Genomic DNA, 8,071 nt, shown 5'->3' on the forward strand with positions numbered 1-8,071 from the left:
TCCCCCACCCAGCTTAAAAACAGTTCTGGAGTCTCTGCCATTTGGCAATGTCCAGTTCATTCATGCAGTTCCTGACACCTTCACCAGGCCACAGTCCTCACGTGATTGATGAGTCTATACTCTGGTATGTCTGTTGGACCTGTTTTATGGCTCCTTTTTGGCTGCTCTCAGTGTCCAAATGTTGACAACCTCTGTGTGGACAAGTGGCACGTTCTTCCAACAGAACCCGTTCAGCAAGTTTTCTTTCCTGCCTTCCCTTTGGGTAGGAGGAGTAGGAGCGGCTTTGTGTGAATAGGGATGAGAGGCCTCTCATTCCTGGCTGTCCCTGCCCAAGGACAAGGCTAGGAATAGCAGGATGGTCAGCTATTTAAATTTGGCAGGGATGTCCATTTTCATTGCCCATGCACAGCTGTGAACAGCTGCATAAGTTCAGAACTCATGCCATCTGGAAAAACTGTTGCATAGCTGTACAACTTTGCTACAGTGTCTCTTAAGTAGGCTTTAGTGGGACAAGGAGTCCAAAGGAAAGTTAAATTGAAATTTCTTCGCCCAACCCCATTTCTCCTTTGCAGAGAACAAAGTTTTTAAAGATTTTTTACAGTTACAGTACTCTGTTCACCCTATCTTTCCTTCCATTCCTGTGTCTGTGCCTTGAAGTTGCCTGTCAACTTATGGTGACCCCATGCATTTCACAAGGTTTTCTTAGGCAAGGAAAACTGCTGCTGCCGCCATTCCTTATAGAGTTCTCAAGTCTTACAGGTAAAGAGGTAGTTTTGTCAGTTCCTTCCTCTGAAATACAGTTAGCCCTCCAAATCCATGGAGTCTGCACCCACAGATTCAACCATCCATGGCTTGGAAATGATTATTCATAATAATAATAATAATAATAATAATAATAATAATAATAATAATGTCTTATCATAGCAATATAAATTCCAAATACTATGCCATTGTATATAATGGACTTCAGTATCCACAGGTTTTGGTATTTATGGAGGGTTCTGGAATCAAACCCCAATGGATACCAAGGGCCCATTGTGTAGCCTGCAGTACCTGGTATTTATTGATGGTCTCCCATCCAATAACTATTCAGAGTTGACCCTGCTTAGCTTCCAAGATCAGAAGTAATCTGTTGCCTGTAGGGTATTTATTTAGTCCCTTGACATAAATTTCTAGTCATGACTGACTGTAGGGGGCAATGCTGATCTCCCTTACTAAGCTGCCTGCTCTGGTGGTCATGTGGCCAGCATGACTGCATCGAACATTGTTACCTACCCGTTGATGTGGAACCTATTTATCTAAATGTATTTGCATGCTTTGAAACTGCTAGGTTGGCAAAAGCCACTTGGGCCTCTGACTGCCAACCTTCTGCTCTTCTGATTATCAGAATTGGCATCTTAACCACTAAGCCTCTGCATCCCTGGTAAGGATATTTAGGCCAGTGAAAAAAAATCTGCTACTTACCTAATGGCACATTTCTGTGCATGCCTGCTCACGAATAAATCTGAAGGCCTTCAGTGGTGGTTACTTCCAGACAATGGTGTCTGGTAGCTCCCATGTTGGTGGGAGAGTGAATCGGCTCTTGGGGTTTTGTTGGAACTTTAAGGATCTATCCAAGGTGCTGAGCTCTTTTCCTAAAACAGGTCTCAACACCTCAGATAGTTCCATTAAAGTTTAGACTAAAACCTCGAGTAGATGCCTTGCCTCACTGACAGGTAAGATTTATGACATGCTTTTGGGGGTTCTTGGTTTGTTTTAGACCCAGGAAAGGCCCTTTTAAAAAGTTGCATACTGTTTCAAATGAAAGGACCCTCCTGGGACTAAACTGGCTGGGGGGGGGGATGTTGTGAATCTACATCCAATATGACTCTCCACAAATTACCTTCTGTATAGGTGTGCAGCCTTCAGAAGAACCCTGAAATAACCTGTATGACCTCCGTATCACTTCCAACATCTTGCACCACAAAAATACTGTACTTTTGTTATGTTGTGGCATGAAATTGCATTATAAATACAGATGATAGGGCAGATGTGACCTAACAAACACCTTCTATTTGTGCTCCAACTGCAATACTAGACATTGGCTGGTGCATCCAAAGGATGTTATGAAAACAAGCTACAGCAGAGTATATACTGACATTTCCAATAAATGCTAGCATAACATTCTTCAGCATCCACCTGAAAGTGAAGTGGGCCTTTCATTTTAATTCAGGTCAAAGCCAAACAGAACAAATGATTGTACTCCAAGTATCACAAATTTTGGAAATACATCTAAAGTGTACATTACAATCCAGTGTGGAGCATTACTCTGATGTTAATATTCAAAACTCATTTTAACCATACTTTACAAGCGAGATGGAGCAAAAGGTCTGACTACTTTTGACTCACAGTAATTAATCTGCTTTCCGCAGCCTCCAATATCATTTTCATTTTACTGCTTCCAAATAAAACTCCTTTCATCTAACATACTACAAGATGGATCTTGTCCAGAAGCTGGGCATTCCCATTCCTTCTAAGTCCTTTATACAAATATTAATCATTGTTTTCAATTCTGGCGGTCAGGGGGCCTCATGTATTATTCTGCACTGTGCAAGCACACAAAAAATGAACATAAGTAGAGCCACCAAAGACCTCTGATTCTGAGTGGCGTATGGTGGGGATGATGAATGATGAGCATCTTCTCTCAGGATGGGAGTGATGGCAGAGGGAGTGACTTCAATGAGAAAGGGATGAATCTTCCTCTTTGATCTCTGGCCAGAGCTATAAAGCAAGCAGGCCCTGCCTTCTCAGCTTCCTCCTTATGCTGTCTTTGTGTGTTTGGCTCTGCTCAGTCTCACAGTCACTGCATAATCATGAAATGCTTGTAATATAAAGAGGAGAAGACCCAGAGTAATGACATATGAGGACTTGGAAAGAAGGCTTCTATCTTTATTTGTGGATCCACCCTACTTGCTTTCAAAAAGAGCAGAAATGCTCTACACCAAATATGGTTTAAATTACAGAGGCATCACCTCCAGGCATCAGATCCTGTCTGATCTTGGAAGTAAGCAGAGTAAGCCCTGGTTAGTACTTGGATGGAAGACCACCAAGGAATACCAACTACTGTAAGCTATATTTCAGAACAGGGATTCCCAAAGGTTGGTCCTCCAAGTATTTTGGATTTCAGCTCCCAGAAGCCCCAGTCAACTTGGTCAACAGTCAGGAATTCGGGGAGCTGAAATCTAAAACATCTGGAAGATCAAAATTTAGAAATCACTGCTTCAGAAGATGGGACTGGCAAAACTACTTCAAATTCATGGGTTTGCCAGAAGCTGACAGGGGACTTGCGGCCACACAAAGTGGCTCTCACCTCGGCTTCTCTTTTGTGATAGCTTCCTGTTTTCAAAGGCTAATCAGCACCCAGGGTCCATCATGGGAGGGAGTCAGGGAATGTTTTTGTGCATTTCATCATGCCCTTTCTTCACTGTAATTTGAGGAATGGGCACTGGTTCTGCTCTTCCCCCCACCCTCCATACCCATGTTTCTTCATCTAACACATGTTTCTCTTGGCTAATTTCCCCCCAGTTTCTGCTACTGGGAGTCTGGTTGGTGAGTGGGAAAGTTCTTGGTGACAGTGGTGTCACTGGGGTTGGTGACACTCAGTGTAGTACCGTATATACTCGACTGTAAGTCAACCTCATCTATAAGTCAAGGGCAGGTTTTGGGGCCAAAATTACGGATTTTGCCATGACCTGTGGATAAGTCGAGGATAAAACTTAGAGGCTCTTTCAGTGTGTGTATGTGTGCACAGAGCAAGAGAGACTCGAATTAAGGCTTTTTGTCTTACCATTTGTTTCAACTTTGGTTTCAGCCTTCACCCAGCCAGCCCAGGCAGTAGAGGGACTCTGTTTGTTTGTCTAACATCAATTACTCACTCAGGACTCTTTCTGCTTGGTTCAAGAGAGAAAGAAACTGTCTTTCCACCCCATAGGGAAATCTGAAAGAGCTGCTGTCACATTACCATAGTGACCCATAAATAAATCGACCTGGAATTTTGAGGTCAATTTTTGGGCATAAAATTGTATATATCATAAGTTATGATGTTACTCCAGGTGACTCATGGTGTCACTCCCCCATTGACCTCCTCCCATACCACACCATACAAAATTGTTAGTAATGTGTTTGTACTTATATTACTCATAAATCATAATTCCCATATATCACTAAATGTAATGGTAACAGTTGTGACATAAACAACTAGCAAAATTAAAAATTATACCTTTAAATTACAATATCACATGCACAACCTAAATGCATATATATGTACATAGTTTCATGTGACTAAAGTAAAAATTAGGTAACGTGTTGTTTTTAAAGAATTCTTCCATCTGGAAGATTCTAAGAACTAAAGTCCAAAACAACTTATTCCATTCTCTGCTTTAACACATGTAAACAAAAAGGTGACAATGGAGCTCAGGCAGCCCACTTGGATTTTCTCTGCTTGGGCATTTTGAGATGTTCCTCCAGCTGTGCTTCAGCTGAATATCAGTAAATAAACTAAAATCTTTCAAAATGCCAGTATGCCCCCGGCAGCCTCTTTGTAAGGGAAGCCAAAGCTAGGTAAGCACTGGGCCCCAGGCACTTCTCCCTGTTCAAAGAAGGGAAGTTGAGGATAACAATATGTTAAAAGTCTATGATGGAAATCTGTGGGACTTCAAAGTGCTTAATATTGGCTGGATCTTGTGTTTACAATGACTCTCATTTGGCAAAAGATCAGTTTTTTTCCCTTCAAATTGGAAAAGCAAAGGTGCCTCCCACTCTTCTTCTACCTCCTGATATTATGAGAAGAGGGTCTGATATATTTATTTGACCTCTAAAGTTATCTGATTCATCTTAGAAAAACCTTCCCCCACTAACCTATCTGGTTAGTGCTTCAAAAGCTGCTTGCTGGAGTCCCCAACCGCTCCTCCTAAGCTGGCAGCCGGATAAATGAGATCCACACTCCTGCCAGATCGATGGTTGCATTCATGTGTCAGTGCTGGAGTGGAGGCCAGTTGCACTTGGCACAAGCATTGGCGCCACCGTTGTATCCTCCTCTGGGGCTGTCTGTGCATGGTCAGTCCATGTTGATGAAATAATTCTTGGAAACAGTACTGAAAATGTATTTGGCACTGTTTGGAAGCCGTTGTGCTAGGTTTCCAGACCAAGCAATGGTTCCCCTATGAAGGAGAGAACATGCAACAGGATCCTCCAAATTACTAGGGCAATTTGATCCGCCCATCCTGCAAAGTCGGCGGAGAAAGTATGAGCACGAGTCTTGCTCCTCCCCTTTAGGATTCTGATAAAATAACAACAAAACAAGCCACCAATAGGGCAGCAAAGGGTCTTGTGGAGAAATGGCACCTACCACATGTTGACATGGTTGTGTGCAACACCTGCCAGAGATACCCTTAGGAGCACTAATGTTCTTATCATAGCAAACACATTTGCTTATTGTCCTGATGGTAGCAGGAGAATCCTGCATGACTGAAATAAAAAAGTCAATTTTGTTCAGTATCCTGTTCTAACAGCAGTCATCAAACAAGCATTTCTGACAGGTCTGCAAGCAGGACATTAAAGCAACTGGTTCCACTAGTACTTGATCCCTTAACTGAAGCATGTGGAAAAGCAACATGGAAAAAAAATAACAAAGGATATTGTGGCATTTCAAAAACTAACTTTTATTTTATTATGGAATACGTTTTTGTGGATACTATCCACATTATTAGATAAACAAAATGTTAGCTGACATTTCTGTACAACCTTATGTGGTGTAGTGGTCTGAGTGCTGGACTAGGACTCTGGAAGACCAGAGTATGAATTCCTGGTTGGTCATGGAAATGTACTAGATTGCACTCTCATTCTCTCAAACTCAGAGGAAAGCAACGGCAAACGACTTCTTTGCCAAGAAAACCCTGTGATTGGATCTCTTTAAAGTTGCCAGAAGTTGGAAACACTTGAAGGCACATAACAACAGGAAGAAGGTGAACAACAACAACAACAAAGTTTAAATTGATGGGAGAATTTTAACCAGTGGGGTCATATGGAACTGAAATACAGTATATATTAAAGGAACAGCAATTGGATGAACTGAGCAGTAACACAGATATTTGCAGAATTCAGAGATAATATGTTAGCCTGGAATATCGATATGCAAAGGGACTTGTTGCTCAGTTAGTCTCAAAGGTACTACAAGATACCTTTGCATACTGATATTTCAGACTAACATGGCTAGGTCTCTGAATTCTGGAAACATCTGCGTTACTGCTCAGTTGTAGCATAAGTTTTCGTAGACCCAAGTTGCATCCACACCACAGAAATAATGCAGTTTGACATCACTTTAACTGCCATGGCTCAATGCTATGGAATCCTGGGATTTACAGATTGTTGAGGCACCAGAGGTCTCTGACAGAGAAGGCTAAATATCAAACAAAAGTACAAACTCTAGAATTCACTTATATTGCACCAAGACAGTTAAAAGTGGTGTCAAACTGCATTAATTCTGCAGTGTGAATGCAGCTGTGGTCTTCTTCCTCAAATGCAAGACATTTGTGTATAGATAAGTTGCCAAGCACATGCAGTGTGATATTTTCCCCCAGTTCCTTTCTCTTTACTCCATTCAAGCCAAAGAAAAGGGAACTGAACAAGAAATCAGCAAGAGATTCAACTTCATCTCTTGCGGCTTGAATGCAAAAGTACTGATAGGCGGGTTACAGACCGCCCTCAAGCGGCCGTTCTCCCGCCGCCGCCATTCACTGCGGAGGGAAGCCCCAGCGGCCAGACCGTGAGGCTTCCCGGAGCAGCGAAAAAGGAGTGCCGAAATGGCGCTCCTTTTCAAAACGCGGAAGTGGCGCCGCGAGGGGCGAAGCGCGCCCTCGTGGCGTCACTTCCGCCGTGACACGTCTGGACGCCATGTGGATGGGCGCCGCCATTTACGACGCGCTCCGCGCGTGTTGGGGCCAGGAAGGGGCGACTCTTCCTAACCCTACCACGCCCCTTCCTAACCCTAGCACGCACGGAGCACATCGTAAGTGGCGGTTTGTAACCGACCCTTGTTTATCATCATTACTTTAACAGTGGCCGGTAACAAAAAAGTAGCTGAACATCAGAAGTGAAAAAGAATGAATGGGGAAGGGATGCAGGCTGGGTGGCTTCTGGTGGAAATAATTTTAAAAAAAATTAAATGTGAAAATACAAACATAAATATTCAGGGGAAATTGCAAAGTGATAGTGCGGCCAATTCAAATCTTGCATAAACCAGAATATTGGATATTTTGAAAGGAAAAAAACATATATAGGCATTCTGTGGAGTCTGTACACATATCTAGTTATTTCTCCTCTGTGTCATATCTGAGACACAGATATTATGACTTCAGATCAGTAAAATATTTGATCACTTCATCATAAATTCCAAGTGTTTTGTGTGTTGGTGTCTATTTGGCGGAGATGAATAGGATGTCATGCACATTGAAACAGCTGCAAAGCTCCTCACAGAACAGTGTAAACAGAAGCAGAGGTTTACAAAACAGTTCTATTTGGAATATTTTTGCCTGCATTCCTTGGATTCAGTGACACTTGCTGGTGAAAACTAAGAACTGCTTGAAATTTTAACTCTACAGCCGAACAGCTCTAAAATCCCTCATCCCACCGTCTATACCTGTAAGACTAAGGCCTGTTACAGACTGCCAAAATAAAGCTGCTTCGGGTCTCTTTGGAGGTATGCTATTTAAATGATGCATGGGTCCTAAGAGTCCGGAGGTTGTGCCAAAGCCACACTCCATTCCTAAGCACCGGAGTGCAGCATTGATGCAGCTTCCGGATTCTTAGGATGCATGCATAATTTAAACAGCATACCTCCAAAGAGACCCGAAGCAGCTTTATTTTGGCAATCTGTAACAGGCCTTGAGAACTCTATAAAGAATGGTTTAAGAATAAGCAGCAGCAGCTCTCAGATAGGGCTTGCTAGGAAGATTTCAAAGGTGCTAGTCCCTGTAAAGGAGGAGAAAAGGAACTGTAGGAGGAGAAGTAGATTTTAATTAAGTACATTAACTTG

The sequence above is a fragment of the Sceloporus occidentalis genome, unplaced genomic scaffold (assembly GCF_023333645.1).
Source record: "Sceloporus occidentalis isolate IW3139 unplaced genomic scaffold, rSceOcc1.0.p SCAF_1, whole genome shotgun sequence".
Lineage (NCBI taxonomy): Eukaryota > Metazoa > Chordata > Lepidosauria > Squamata > Phrynosomatidae > Sceloporus > Sceloporus occidentalis.